This window comes from Leopardus geoffroyi, chromosome A1 (genome assembly GCF_018350155.1).
Source record: "Leopardus geoffroyi isolate Oge1 chromosome A1, O.geoffroyi_Oge1_pat1.0, whole genome shotgun sequence".
NCBI lineage: Eukaryota > Metazoa > Chordata > Mammalia > Carnivora > Felidae > Leopardus > Leopardus geoffroyi.
Window position 1 is genome coordinate 104,997,962 of NC_059326.1, and position 16,181 is coordinate 105,014,142.

Genomic DNA, 16,181 nt, shown 5'->3' on the forward strand with positions numbered 1-16,181 from the left:
GTCTTATTTCATTTTTAGTTAATCTAAGAATTGGATTTTTAAAAAATATTTACTTATTTTTGAAAGAGAGAGAGAGAGACAGAGAGCATGAGCAGGGGTGGGGCAGAGAGAGAGGGAGACACAGAATCCGAAGCAGGCTCCAGGCTCTGAGCTGTCAGCACAGAACCCTATGCAGGGCTTGACCTCATGAACCACGAGATCATGATCTGAGCTGAAGTCGAACATTTAACTGACTGAGCCACCCAAGGGCACCTAAGAATTAGATTTTACTTGTTATCATGGGTATTTGCTAATTGCTTATGAAAGTGCAATATCAGGGGCTCCTGGGTGGCTTCATCCGTTGAGCATCCGATTTTGGCTCAGGTCATGATCTGGCAGTCTGTGAGTTTGAGCCCCGTGTCGGGCTCTGTGCTGACGGCTCAGAGCCTGGAACCTGCTTCGGATTCTGTGTCTCCCTCTCTCTCTGCCCCTCCCCTGCTCGCGCTCTGTCTCTGACTCTCAAAAATAAATAAATATTAAAAAAAATTTTTTAAGTGCAAACATTAAATTCATGCCTTCCATAAACAAAACAAAACACTTTTTTTGTTGTTGCAATCCACAGTAAGAGGTACATTTTACAATGTATCCAAAGATATACATAGTATACATACACATTTACATAGTTTTGAAACAAAATTTAATGAAAACTAATTTCCCTTCTTGTAGCTGTACTGTGATATTTCTATTTTATTCTGTTTCTTTAAGAAACCACTTGTTATGACCCACTAAATGGATTTCATGACCAGCAGTATGAAAACCACTGTGTTACGAAATGATACAAAAACCTATTTTTAGTTAGAAACAACAAAACAAACAAAACAAAACAAAACAAAACAAAAACACATGATCCTGAGCAAGTGAAATGAATTATTGGAACACATTGTATTATAAAAAGATTAAAAGTTAAATCCTTGAATCATGAAGATTATGGTTGAAATGAATGTTAAACTTATTTTTGTTTGATTTATAATGACTTCTGAAAGAATGATATTGAGTGACCCAGACTATCAATAAAGATAATTATTTTTTTAAAAACTGCAGTGGTGGTTTTGCCCCGCCCACATTGTTGATATGGTTTCCTCTGGAATCTGTTGTACTGCTTATAAACACCTGTGTTTCCATTTTTAGCATGAGGATTCCATCCAGAATGTCTGCACAAGGTAAATGCATGTATCTAAGGGAATCAGATGTTACTATGTTTTTTCTTTGTGGCCAGCAACCCCTGTCTCCCTCCCCAAAAGAAGTTACAAGGTCTGAGTATTTTTATTCTGGAAAAATACCAAGATTGTCAGCGCTCTATTGGGTCAGAGGAGAAGACACGACTGGGAAAGGTAAGGTTTAGACCAATGAAAGGTGGAGTTTACTTTTGCAAGAGACCTGAATGGGTGTCTAGAAAAGCGTGGAATGACCGTCTTGAGAACCTGAAGCCCAGAAAAGATTAAGACGCTTTTTTATTCTAGAATTCAAATGGAAAATAAGACTAAACTGGGAAATAAGCATAACAAACCAGTTGACTTCTTATTTTTCCAAAGGTGAGTACGTCAGTGCCATCAATATCTATAATCATTTCAAGGTTTTTCTCAACCTCTTTGATGCCTCTGATTTGGAAGTGCCCCAGGCACATCCTCATTATCCTGCCTGCTGCCTGCCCCAGCTGCTTCTGGAAAGAAGTGAGGTTTGTAACTGTAGTTTGGTGGTTGGTGGCCCATGGGTATTTTGTAACCATGTATAAGGCATTTCTGCCGGAGAGACCCCATTTTTCTTACCTTACTCCTCCGGCACATTTTTACTGAATATAAATAACTTCAATTCATCTTCACTTTTATATTGCCTTAGTTGCTGCTTCTAAATGCATTTCACATCAACTGAAGAGTTTTCTAAATGGGTGACCTTCACATCCTTGTACGGGAGAAAATACAAAATGAGACCTGGGATTACCATTTTAAATGGAATTGCTATAGTAGAGAGAAAAATAGCTCCTCGGGGCCCTTGAAGCTGAGTTGATTAGTCACAAAGAGCTAGAGGCAGAACACATCTCCTCCTGCTATTTTAGCTGAATTTCTTGACTGGTTTTTAGGTTCTAGGCTTTAAAATGGAAATCCCCAAAGCAAAGAATGGTGTGTGAAGAATGAGAACATTTGTTCAGCGTCTGGGCCTTCAGATCTGCGCTCATTCACGTGGCCCAACAGTACCATCCATTCTTTCGCCAAATAGTCATTGAGCACTACCTATGTGCCCGGTTTCTACACACACACACACACACACACACGCGCGCGCGCGCGCGCGCGCACGCACCCACGCACACTCACGCACGCACACACACCACCTATATTTTACATAGGTATATAAGTATCTTTCAGAAAGTGCTAGAGAAAACAACAGTATGTCGAAAGAGCAAAAAAGAGTGTGGTAGGCAGGCAAGCTCGCTCAATTAGGGTGACCTGTGACCAGAATCCTAAAGTAAATGAGAAGAAATGTAAACGTGTATAAACCCACATGTGGGAGCTGCTTGGCATGTTTAAGGAACAGCAGGACGGTCCCAGTATCTGGAGCTGAGTGAGTGAGTAGTATGTGATGAGGCCACAGAGATAAGGCCTTAACCTCCTTCTCTTCCTCCTCCCTCCCTTCATCCGTCCTTCCTTCCTTCCTTCTGTGTATTCATTTGCCCAACAGTTAGATTCATTTGTTTCAATTTGCTTCCAGTGTCAATTTTATTTTTCTGTCCATATTGATTTAATTCCATTTTCAACTAGGTAGGATATTAAGACGCTTTCGAAACCCAAAACCATGCAAACTGATATACTCCGAGAAATGTCGCCCCCTCCTGTCTCCCTTCCGTCCCGTCCCTGCCTTATGGACCACCAGCTTCATTATTTTCTGGGTTTTTATTATTCCTGTGTGTTTTGTTTGTTTGATTTTGGGGGGGGGGGGTAAGGATAAGAAAACAGGTGCATATTTTCTTATTTTCTCTTCTTTGTTATGAAAATTTTGGCATTTTAAATATGGTCTTTTGTACTTTGCTTTTTTTCCACTTGCTAATATCTCCTGGAAATCACAGTTGAATAGACTCCCACCGGGTGTAGCACACTAGTTTATCTGATTAATCTCCTACTTGAACATTTAGGAAGTTACCAGCGTCTTACAATTATAAGTAATGCTGAAAACGAGTAACTCTGTGCATATTTTGTATTGATGAATGTGTATCTTCAGGATACATCCCCAGAAGTGAGACCTGCTGGGTCAACAGCAAATCCATTTGTAATTTTGTTACTTGTCCTCCATTGGGGTGATATCATTTTATGTTCCCAGCAGCAATGTATGAGAGTGCCTGTTTCCCCAAGGCCTTACCAAGAGACTGTATCGTCAAGCTCTTGAATTTTTGCCAGTCTGTTGAATGAGAAATAGTATCTCAGTGTAGTTTTAATTTGTACTCCACTTATTGCTAAATGGAACATCTTTTCATATGGTTTTAACAGACATTTTTAGATCCACTTTGTGAATCATCTGTTCATATCTCTTGCTGATTTTTCTATAGAATATTTTCTGTCAATTAAAAAAACTTACCGTAGGGGGGGTCTCGATGGCTCAGTCAATAAGCGTCCAGCTCTTGATTTCTGCTCATGTTACGATCTCATGGTTCGTGAGTTCGAGCCCCACGTCAGGCTCTATGGGGACAGCGTGGAGTCTGCTTGGAATTCTGTTTCTCCCTCTCTCTCTGCCCCTATCCCTGCCTCTCTCTCTAAAAATAAATCAACATTTAAAACATTTATTGTATATTAGAGATGATAGCCTTTTTGTTTTCTGAGATCTATGTTGCAAACGTTATCTTGCAGTTTGACACTTGTCTTTTGATTTTGTTCTTGGTGTTTTTGTTTGAAAGTAGATCAATTCCTGGACTTTCTAGTCAATTCCATTGATCTTTCTCTCAATTCATGAACCTGGATGTGTTTTGAAGGTAGAGATGATAGGGTTTGGTGATGAATTTTATGTGGGGCATCAGAAAACGAGGAGTGAGGCATGACTCTTAAGATTTTGACCTGAACAAGCAGAATGTTAGAATTTCCACTATGGAGAATTCTGTTTTTGTGGAGAATACCAGGAGTTCTGCTTTGGTGATTTGAAATCTGAGATGCCCGTTAGACTCACTGGTGGAGATGTGAGAGGGCAGATGGCAGCAGGTATAGAATTAGGGAAAAGTCAGGACAGAGACATGAAGACTTAGCCACGTAGAGACAGAATTTAAAACCATAAAACTGTTAGGAGGTTTTGATGAAAGCACTATGTCCACTTTGGGGATACATATCCTGATATCTTGAGGGTTTAAGTCACTCCCCAAGGAAAGCGCACTTGTGGGCCATGAATCTAGGGCTTGGCCTCTGTATTAGTCACCCAGGGCTGCTGTAACAAAGTACCACTGACTGGGTGGCTTAAACAGCAGAAATTTGTTTTCTTCTAATTCTAGAGGTTGGAAGTTCGAGATCAAGATGTCAGCGAGGGTGTTTTCTTCCGAAGCCTCTCTCTTTGGTTTGCAAGTGGCTGTCTTCTCCTATGTGTTCACACAGGCTTTCCTGGATAGCATGTCCTTGTCCTAATATCTTCTTATAAGGACGTTGGTTGTATTGGATGAGGGCCCATGCTGATAGCCTCAGATTAACCTAATCACCTCTTTATTTTTGTTTTTAAAAATGTTTATTTATTTATTTTGGGAGAGAGATTGAGAGTGAGATTGAGAGTGCATGTGCACATGGGTGTGGGCAAGAGAGAGTGGGGAGGGGCAGAGAGAGAGGGAGAGAGAGAATCCCAAGCTGGCTCTATGCTGTCAGTGCAGAGCCCGATGTGTGGCTCAAACTGACGGATCATGAGATCATACCTGAACTGAAACCAAGAGTTGGACACTTAACTGACTGAGCCACCCAGGGACCTCTAACATAATCACCTCTTTAAAGACCTCATTTCCAGATACAGCCACATTCTGAGCTATCAGGGGTTAGACTTTCAACAAATGAAATTTGGGGGTATAACACTCCTCTTTCCATGATATCAACTTGTTACGTGTTTGAGAGGAAATAGGGATTTAGAGTCTAAAGGAACTTATTGTTTCATAAAAGACTTAAAATGATGATTACTCTGATGCTCAGGAGTTAACATTTCTCCTCTATTTGGAGAATATTTAGGTGGATGATATAAACACAATTGATAAGTAATATGATCCCACAGTCCTCAGATCTGCTCTCAGGGAGAAGGCCTTGTCCTCTCCAGGAAACACAAGATCTGGAAAAGCCCCTGACATAGAATTATCACAGCAGTAAATTTGGGTCTTGTCTGGGGGAAAGAAGGAGGAACATATTTTACAATTCTTGCTAATGTTTATCTCAGAGAAGTTGTTCTTTGACTACTAACTAATGTGGATTAATGGAAGTCAGAAACATCTTTTAGGTAAACAACAAACAAACAAACAACAACAAAAAAACATACCCTAAACTCCATCCATACACTTTCAGTTAGAAGTAACCCCAAGGAAACTTTGCCTTTCAGCTGTAGTCTTTAGTTATATATAGAAATCAGGAGCCTAGACTTCTAAATTGTTGTAATTGATTTGTTAAACATTTGTATTTTTGGAAGTACATTAAGAAGAGAAGAACCAATCTGTCTGGGCCTCATGGAATGTTTCCATAACGTCTCCAAGTCACCTTTACTTGTAAAGGTCCTAAAAGTACTTTTCTGCACTATTTTGTAATCTGTTTTTCAATATTTTTTGCTACTGGGTTATTATTCACTAAACTACAATGTCCTGGTGCTGGAAAACATCTTCATAAATTACAAACTGCAACTCATCGAGATTCTACAGGAGACAAATTGCTTCAAGTTTGCCTTCCAAGAATTTATAGTTATTTCCTAGTAACTTTGTCACTGACATCTGTGATAATGTTTTTGGAATTAGAATATGTTCTCTAACATTTTTGCTTCTCAGAATAAATGATCTGAATGGAGAAAAATCTGCTTGAAGATGTTAGGCTGGAATAGAGGCTGAGACAACTTTGATTTTAGCTGATATTTAAATATTTAAAAAAAAAATACCATTTATTTATTATTTTTGAGAGAGAGAGATAACAAGAGGGGGAAGGGGCAGAGAGAGAGAGAGAGAGAGAGAGAGAGGCACAGAATCTGAAGCAGGCTCCAGGTTGTGAGCTGTCAGCACAGAGCCCGACGCGGGGCTCGAACTCACAGACCGTGAGATCATGACCTGAGCCGAAGTCGGACGCTTCACCGACTGAGCCACCCAGGTGCCCCTTGAATAATTTTTTTTTAAAGTATAAGTTTGGAGGGCTATTAAGACAGAATATTCCAATTGCCTTGGGTTGCTTAGGAAAGTGACACTGGGGCAGGGACGGTATTTGGATAATGGCAGCCTATCAGCTGACATCGTGGTGGGTAATGGACAGAAGAATGTATAGACACTGTAAAAGGAAATAAACACAAATCAGACCAAAATGTCAGTGTTGATCAGTCAATGAAGGTTAACTCATCCTTAAAAGTAAGAAAATACGCCCTACTTAGAGCAAAATGTGGGAAAGAAATAACTTCTGATCACACGTACTGCCCATCTTCGTTGGATGGACCTTCATCTTTAAGAACCAACCTTGGTTCTCTCTTCTGTGGGGTGCCTAGGCTTCGCTCACAAACGTTAGCTCCACCTCGAGTTATTCAGGTAGTCACAAAGGTACACGGCCAGGACTGAATATTTCAAATGCGGACACAACACTGCATCCCTGTTTTGGCATTTCTTTTTTTGTCGGTAAACAAAAGTCGCTGCGGCTGCCGGAGACCTCTGGAAACGCTAGTGGATACCAATGACTTGAAGACTCTGCTAACGAAACCACCTCACTGGCCGTGTGCTCAGTGTGCCCTTTAGGAGCTGTGTTCCTCAAATGAAATGGTTTCAGAAGCGTCAGTCTTCCCAGACAGGATGCCCCTCTCTCCTGTGGGCCTGACTCTGCTTCCTGTCCTTTGTCACTGTATTTTGGGGGAAAGTCATTCAGGACTCTCCTGTCCAGATGTTTTTAGTTCACTTGATTCTGGCTGCTGCCTTTCTGGCAAATTCTGAAAACATCTCAAACCCAACCTCACCCACCCCAACAAAAACGTCAAACAGGTTAAATACAGGTCTCCCTGGCTCTATTGTGATCAGCCCTTCCTGCGTTGGTTGTTTTTGTTTGTTTGTTTTTAAGTTTATTCAGTTTTGAGAGACAGAGAGAGACAGAGCATGAGTGGGGGAGGGGCAGAGAGAGAGAGAGGGAGACACAGAATCCAAAGTGGGCTCCAGGCTCTGAGCTGGCAACACAGAGCCCGATGCGGGGCTTGAACCCACGAACTGTGAGATCATGACCAGAGCTGAAGTCAGTCGCTTAACCCACTGAGCCACTGAGTATCAGAATTCATCGCTTGCTTTAGAGAGTTGTGAAATGGCAAAGTGCATGTGCTGAGCCCTTTAAATGCTGTCCTGTGGACTTGCTGTGCCCCTGGGCCACAGAGAGAGATAAGCTCTGGGACCTTGCCACGTGACCTAAACTGTAGTTTTGGGTCAGGTTTACTTTTATTCTACTCCTGATAGGATCCACTGGAGGGACAATAGAACCGTAGCTTTGTTATCACCAGAACACAACAGAAAGGTCTGGAACTTCTTTATTTTTTAATTAATTAATTAATTAATTAATTTTTTAGAGAGAGTGAGTGAGCAAGTGCATGAGTTGGGGAGAGGCAGAGAGAGAGGGAGAAAGAGAATCTCTTGCAGGCTCCTTGCTCAGCGTGGAGCCCAGTGTGGGGTTTGATCTCACGAACCTTGAGATCATGACCTAAGGTGAAATCACAGGCTTAACCACCTGAGCCACCCAAAGGCAGGACTGGGCCTTCTTGAAATCATACAGATATGTGTAAGAAAAAGTGAAAACCCCTTGATCTCTGAGACCACCTCCCCCCATCCTCAATCAGTGTATAATCAAGAATATGCCTTTATAACGTTTTTTTCTCTAAATTCATATAGGCAGAAAGTTAATGAATAGGGTGAGTTCCCATTGTGGAAATAAATGAAGACCCTCCCCCGCCCCAAATGAGAACAAGCAGACTATGTATTCAGAATTTGCTACAGCAAGGGAGCCAGCCACCATCACTTGCGTTCAGCAGAGACCCAAAGGCAGGCAAAGAAGAGGGAAATCCTTGCGGGGGAAGAGGGAAGGTATAGGATAAGTCCTGATTGGAGGTTGTTGGCATGGGGAAGCTGCAGGTGGGCTAATCAGAAGTAGGGCATCTTATATGATTGCTTGGGGGTACATATTTGGCTTTTTCCTATTGGTCCAAGGGTGTGAGCAGGGTTAAAACTAGGGAAGCTTAAGGGCACCTAGGTGGCTCAGTCGGTTAAGCATCCGAGTTTGGCTCACGTCATGATCTCTCGGTTCATGGGTTTGAGCCCCACTTTGGGCTCTGTGCTGACAGCTCAGAGCCTGGGACCTGCTTCAGATTCTGTGTCTCCCTCTCTCTCTGCCCCTCTCCTGCTCTGTCTCTGTCTCTCAAAAATGAATAAACATTAAAAAAAAATTTAAAAATTAGAGAGCTGTCAGTTAATAAATAATCAAGTCTTGGCTGTTTGGCACCAAGTGCTACCAGGGTAAGTGACTTCCTGGGCTGTTTGCTACAGAGTTCTATTTTTATTCAGGGTCTAACCTTTCTGTCTGTATATGGAGTCTCTCACCACAAGTACTTATTTATTCATAGGTACTCTAAATATCCTGAATATGTTCCCATTGTCTGTTGTATACTGGAAATCATGATTTCTCCCAGACTGTTGTTTTTCATACTTATAAAAGTGTTGTTTTACATTTTTATATAAGCAAATCTTTTTCTTCATGACTTTGAAAATATGTAGCTTTCTAAAGAAGGCCACCCTCTTTATAATATTACAACAAATGTCTCCTAAATTTCCTTTTAATGTTATTGTGGTTTAAAAAATAGCTTTGTGATCCAGACAAACTTAATTTTTGCACACAGTGTCAGAAGGAACTACAGCTTTCTTCCCTTTTCCAAATGGGTAGTCATTTGGAGTTACGCATTCTTCCCCCATCGGCTCAAAAACCCATGTGCTTGCTTCTGGGCTTTGCTCTTTCGGTCTATTTTTCTGCTTTCAGACTAAAACATCACAGTTTATTTTCAGGAAAATATCCTCTTCAGTTTTAGTTTCTTTCTTTAACTTGCATCATTGAGAAAAGTTTTTATTTTTTTTTTAAATAGAGAGAGAGAGAGAGAGAGAGAGAGAGTAAGGGAGAGGGGCAGAGAGAGAGAGAGAGAGAGAGAGAGAGAATCTTGAGCAGACCCCAACCCTGGGATCATGACCTGAGCCAAAATCAAGAGTCAGAAGCTCAAATGACTGAGCCATCCAGGTGCCCCAAGAGAAGTATTTTTTTAATTTCAATTTTCATAGGCTTTCCCTCTAGGTATTTTATAAAATTATTGCTTCATAGCACAAGAATGTGGTCTAATTTCTGCTTTTTGATTACTGAAGATTATTCTGGTCTAACTATGTCAATTTTTGTGAAGTTCTAATAAGTTTCTGAAAGTAATGTATATTCTCAATTTCTTGGCTTAAACATCCAGTCTTGTTATGATAAACCTCAAATCCTCTATGACCTTACCGTCTTAAACAGTTTCTAAGACATTTATATTAAATTCTCTCAGTACAATTATGGATTTGCCAATTCCCCCCTGAATATCTAACAGCCTCAACTTATATTAAAGCAACGTGATTAGTTGTGTAAATGTTCATGAGTATTATAGTGTCTTGGTGGATGCCAGATCTACTATCTTGGATGCCTCTTTCCCAGTGTTGGAACGCACATCCGTAATTGGGAGGTGAATGGAAATCAAAGCAGAAAGCGACTAAATGTGGATTATTTTTACCTGGACACAACTGGGGCTCATAGTCTCCTCAAAAGAAAACATCTCATGACAAAGTCCTTTACCTGAGAAGTAGCAGACTCCTCCTGGGACTGTCCGGAATCACCACAGCCACAATGTGACCATGAGCCCTTCCTGCCCTGGTGTTTCTGTTTCCACATAGTCCACTGCCCATTTAATTACTTACTTTTAGACTTTAAGACAATTAATTAGAAAACCTTTGGGTTTGCTGGGCTTTTTTGTCTTGGCAATGTTCCTTTCATGCTCTTACCATTAAGTATTGATTCTGTAGGTCAGGCTCTCCCATTCCGAGTACCTTTTACTATGCGCTTGTTATACTATCTTTAGATAAAAATGTTGCGATGGGAAAGAAGTGGCTGTTTAACGGCTATTAGGTTACTTTTTTGAGTTGAGATGTCACGCATTCAGCGAAAGGGTGCTTGTTCTCCACCAGCCTATAGGTCTGTTTTGTAGCTCTCAAGACTTGGAAATCACTGAATTCCAAAAAGCTGCGATTTCTTGTACAAGCAAGGGTGGAGAGTACCCAGAACTATACCAGGGGTTGTGAGTGCCATGGCCACTGTGACCTTAATGGATAGTTTAGTTTTTGTGGATTTTTTTTTCTTTTCAATAGGGGCAATTAAAAGTATAACTAATGCAATCACATTTGTATAATGTTAGTAGGATTAATGTTAGTAGGATTCACGTGTAAATTACTACATTCTAACAACCCATTTGTATGTCAGGCTATACATCCCCGTTTTTTATAAAAATGGACATTAGCTGGAAACTACTAGTAACAGTAGAGAACACAAAAGAACCCAAAGAATATTCCTTGAAGTATTGACAAACATTTTAGGGAGAAAACACCCTCGCTTAAAGACCATTAGAAAATGGTAGAATACACAGAGAACTGCTAACTGTAACAGCATTGTCTGTAAACTTTCCAGAAGCTCAGAGAAATTTTCTTCTTATATAGATATACCTTGGTTATTCCAGACATAGCTTTTACAGACAAGACATCTCTTCCTAGTCCTATAATTTTGAGCAGGCCAGGTAATTTAAGGAAGTTGGGAGCATAGAACATTTCTTCTCTGTCTTGGGGTCTCGATCTCTCCCAATTATGCAAAAGAAAAAGGCAAACCTACGTCTGTCGAGTGCCAGTCATTTGCTGAGTACTTTTATATGCCCTATTCCACTTTATCTTCACCACAAACCTGCAGTGTTAGGATCCACTTACAGATGATAAAACCGCAGTTCGGATTAAGTTTCATATTTGAATTGCTGAGCTTCGAATCAGCAGGGCCAGGCTTTTATACCAAGTCAGAACTTCCGGTCTTTCAAAATCATTATCGTGTCACGGGAAGCTCTTGGTTATATCTGGGAGTCAGACAGTAGCTGAGAGTAACCTGGGGACCCACTACTTGTGATTAGCATCTGAAGTGGGGGCAGTCTGGTAACGTGGAGCTCTTAACCTGTGGGGACTGTGCTAACTCTAGCCAATTCGTGTCCCATAACTCACACAGCTGGCGTCAGAAGAGTTTAGTAGAGGAGAAGAAACACAGGAATGCTTTTCCTATTCCACAACAACAAATTACCAATACCTTTGTAACAGAGACAGCGATTCAAATGCTTAGTCCGGTTTGAAGTATGAAGAATACATTATGATTCGTAGGACTGGATGACTTCTTTACTTATTATCATCTACCATGTTTTCTTAATAAAATAACATGGAGCAGGGGAGCCTGGGTGGCTCAGTCAGTTAAGCCTCCAGCTTCGTCTCAGGTCATGATCTCGCTGTTAACCTAGCTTGAGCCCTGTGTCGGGCTCTGTGCTGGCACCTCAGAGCCTGGAGCCTGCTTCGGATTCTGTGTCTCCCTCTCTCTGTGCCCCTCTCCCACTCATGCTCTGTCTCTGTCTCTGTCAAAAATAAATACACATTAAAAAAAATTAAAGGGGCACCTGGGTGGCTCAGTCGGTTGAGCAATCGACTTTGGCTCAGGTCATGATCTCACGGTCCGTGAGTTCGAGCCCCGCGTCTGGCTCTGTGCTGACAGCTCAGAGCCTGGAGCCTGCTTCGGATTCTGTGTCTCCCTCTCTCTGCCCCTCCCCTGCTCGCAGTCTGTCTCTCTCCCTCTCAAAAAATGAATAAACATTTAAAAAAAATAAAAATAAATAAAATGACATAGAGAAAAACAGAAAATGATCACCCTGAGTTTCTAATGGATTGTTTACAGGCTATCCTATTCAATATTAGAGACGCTAAGGCATCATGGTTAACAGCGTGGACATTGGAACTATGAAGACTAGATTTTACATGTTTCCAGCTATGTGACCGTGAGCACATTATTAATCGAAGACCCAGTTTTCCCACTTGTAAAGTAGGCAGAGTAATCACAAGTGCCTCACAGAGATCTGAAGGGATGAAATATGATAATGCGTGTTCTTTATACATTGAATGACTGGTAGTGAGTGCTCAATAAATGTCAGCTATTACAGAGACGCTTTCTATATGAAAAGTGTGTTCTGATTACATTTAAAATGGAAATTTGGCAGATAAAGGACAGAAGCTCAAACCCAAATCTTGCCAGCATGTTATTTTTTGTTAATGATATTAGCAGGATCAGAATGACTTTCCGTTCATCTGGACAAGTGCACAACCCCTGACCCTGTGAACTTGGGTGTTGTGGAAAGCTAATCATCCCCAGCAATGTTAGTGTCAGGGCAAAGCACCAGCTGGAGGAAATTTAATCAGAGATACATCTTCCACGTTTTTATGTTACATTTTATATACATTTAACCTAACTAGAATATTCATAGAATAGGAATAGAGAATTCATAGAATATTCACGAATATGGCTTCTTATACCTCTCATGTCTTATTTCCTGGGTTTATACATTCTTCCATCACACACACACGCACGCGCACACACACACACACACACTCTATTCAGATAATCATTTATCAGCTGATTTATTGATAATTGAAGAACTCTGTTGGCTAGAAGATGTCACTGATCATGAGCTGACTCCGTAAACAGGGAAGAGAAACTGTTGTAGAAAAGGGGTCGGAGAAGCAGAAGAAAGGGAAAGAAAAGACACTAATAGAAAATGCCAAATAGAAGAGAAAAACCATCATAAATAAAAATATGGAGACCAAGGGGAAGCCATAAGGAAAAGGAGTATTTGTTTGGCGTGAAAAATTAGTGCATGGATGACTGAAGGAGAAGAAATATTTGAGAATTTCTTATGACTGTCACCTGCGCTTACATTTCATACTGTTTCCCTTAGCTAATTTCCCTAAGGAAAAGAAGGCTATTGTCCATCTACAGCACTAAGAGAAAGTGCAAGCGTAGACCGTAGTCACATTAAACATTTGCCATAGCTTTATGTGCTTACTCTTCACAAACACTGGCTTAGTTGCAGTTTGCTGGCTCTACACTAGAACTTGAAAGAGGGTTACACGCTGAGAAATAAGATGATTATCGGGGTTCCCAGGTAAATAGGGCAGCGTACTGGTCAGAAGAGCCAGTGTCACCACCAAGACATAGTTTTCCCATCTGTATGTAGAAATCATCGTATGCGTCTTTCCTTCATACCCGAACAACAAATGAGTCAATGACTAGATGTGGCCAATGAGGTGGAAACACACTCCCTTACGTTTAACACTGTAAAGCAGCAAATTGCAAATGGATTGCAAGGTGGCGAGGTCCGGGAGGGGGCAGTAATGACAGTTTAGAGCACCAGTCTCCAAAGGAAGGATACGCCATCCAGTCTGCAAACAAGATTCAGGCGAATGTATATGCATATCGGATGCAGAGTGATTGGTTGCCGGGCTAGGCTTCCATCACACAGAGAGGACAAAGGAAGATTCTCATTTGGGGAGTCTGAGCAGCCTGAGAGAATTATGACCTGAGCTGAAATCAAGAATCTAACACCCAACCAACTGAGCCACCCAGGCATCCCAAAAGATTTTTTTTGGAGATTAAAAATTGAAAAACTCCATGAGAAGTTGAAAGTAAAGTTAGAGAAATAGTCAGAAAGTAGAGCAACAAAGAGAAAACATAGGTGAGAAGCGATAAGAAACTTAGAAAACAGTCCAGAAAATCTAATACATATAAAAGAAGTTTAAAAGGAACAAGAATGTGCCATTTGAAACAACATGGATGGAACTAGAGTGTTACTATGCTAAGCAAAATAAATTGGCCAGAGAAAGACAAATACCGTATGATTTCACTCATATGTGGCATTTAAGAAGCAAAACAGATGAACATAGGGGAAGGGAAGGAAAAACAAAATAAGATAAAAACAGAGAAGGAAGCAGACCATAAAAGACTCTTAAAGATAGAGAACAAACAGAGGGTTGATGGAGGGGAGGTGGGTGGCAGGTGGCATAAATGGGTGATAGGCATTAAGGAGGGCACTTGGGAGGGTGTTGGATGTGTACGTTGTTCAGTTCTACTCCTGCAACCAAATACTATGTTATATGTTAACTAACTTGAATTAAAAGAAAAACTTGGAAGAAAATAAATAACTTGTATTTTTTAAAAAATGAACAAAAACAGAAAATATAGAAGATAGGAAATCATAAAAATTGAAGGCATTTCTTCAGGACTAAAGGTCACGAATGTCCAGATTAAGAGGGGTCCTAGAAGGCCCAAACAATGAACGAAAGTAGGTCTACGTAAGGCACGTCATTGTGAAATTTCAGAACTGGGCACAGGAAAGATTCTCAAGGCGTCCATATGGGAAAACAAATCATATACCAAATGTTAAATACCTTATCAACTCTGTAAGCTAGAAAAGCGGAGAATTCCTTCGAAACTCAACAAGAATATTATTTCCTAGGTAGAATTTAATACAGAGCCAAAATATCAATCAAATAAGAGGATAGAGTACAGATGTTATCAAACGTGACGGACATCATTTTCCAGAAAATGCGACACACCCAAACTGAGGGAGCAGGAAAAAAACATGGAACACAGGAAACAAGAAATCCAACACAGAAGAGAGGGAAAAGGAACCTTTGGGACAAGAGTGAGGAGGGATTTCAAGAAGGCTGCTCTGTACCCAGGATGCAGGGTCAATGTGCCACAGGTTTAGATGGAAAATCTGTAGCCAGGGACAGTGCAGAATGCTTTTCTCTGTTGTGGACCTTCCCCCAAACCAGAGGGAAGAGATAGGTACCAGGAAAGTCACTGAAACCACTGATAAGATCCAGGATGATATATGATTGAGAATGGAGGGTGGCATAATAAAAAATTATGGTCTACGGTAGCCTGGGTGGCTCAGTCGGTTAAGCGTCTGACTTGGCTCAGGTCATGATCTCATGGTTCGTGGGTTTGAGCCCCGTGTTCGGCTCTGTGCTGATAGCTCAGAGACCAGATCCTGCTTCAGATTCTGTGTCTCTCTCTCTCTCTGCCTCTCCCCCACTACTGCTGTCTCTATGTCCTTCAAAAATAAATAAATGTTAAAAAAAATTTAGAACATTTAAAAAATTATGGTTTACATGAAAGATTGATGTCATTTTTTTTTTTTTAAATTGAAATCTTGGTAAGAGCTTGTGGTTCCCATATACAAGAATGAAGAAGAAAACACAATCCTACCTGAGTAAGAATATATCACCCTTATATCCAATCCTTCAGATGCTACACTATTTTTCCATTAATGAGGGATAGGTACCTCTGGGAATGTGATGGTTGCCACTTTTATTTTGAGAGATCATAATCATTATGCATAATAGAAGCAAGGACTGTATCAAAGTCAATCCTGGCAGGAAATCTGGAAGGCTGGGAATGTCTTCCCCTGATGGAGCAGTCAGGGGGAGAAGAGAGTCCTTATAAAATAGGACAAGGTCTGTAGCTCAGTTTTGCTTTAAGGAATCCCATGCTCTTTACATGGGTAGCTATGTTGAAGAACATAGAAAAATTGTTTTTTCTCTGGCAACTGAGGTGTTCTGTGTGACTGATTTTCAGTTCAATTCTGGGAGATTTCTGATTGTTATTCCTCACATAGACCACTCCAAAATACATGGCTTTGTATTTATTAATCTTTATTAATCTTAATTAATCTTTATTAATCTTAAGATCTAGAATTCTAGGGGCACCTAGGTGGCTTAGTTGGTTACATGTCTGACTTTGGCTCAGGTCATGATCTCACAGTTCGTGGGTTTGAGCGTCGTATCGGGCTCTCTGCTG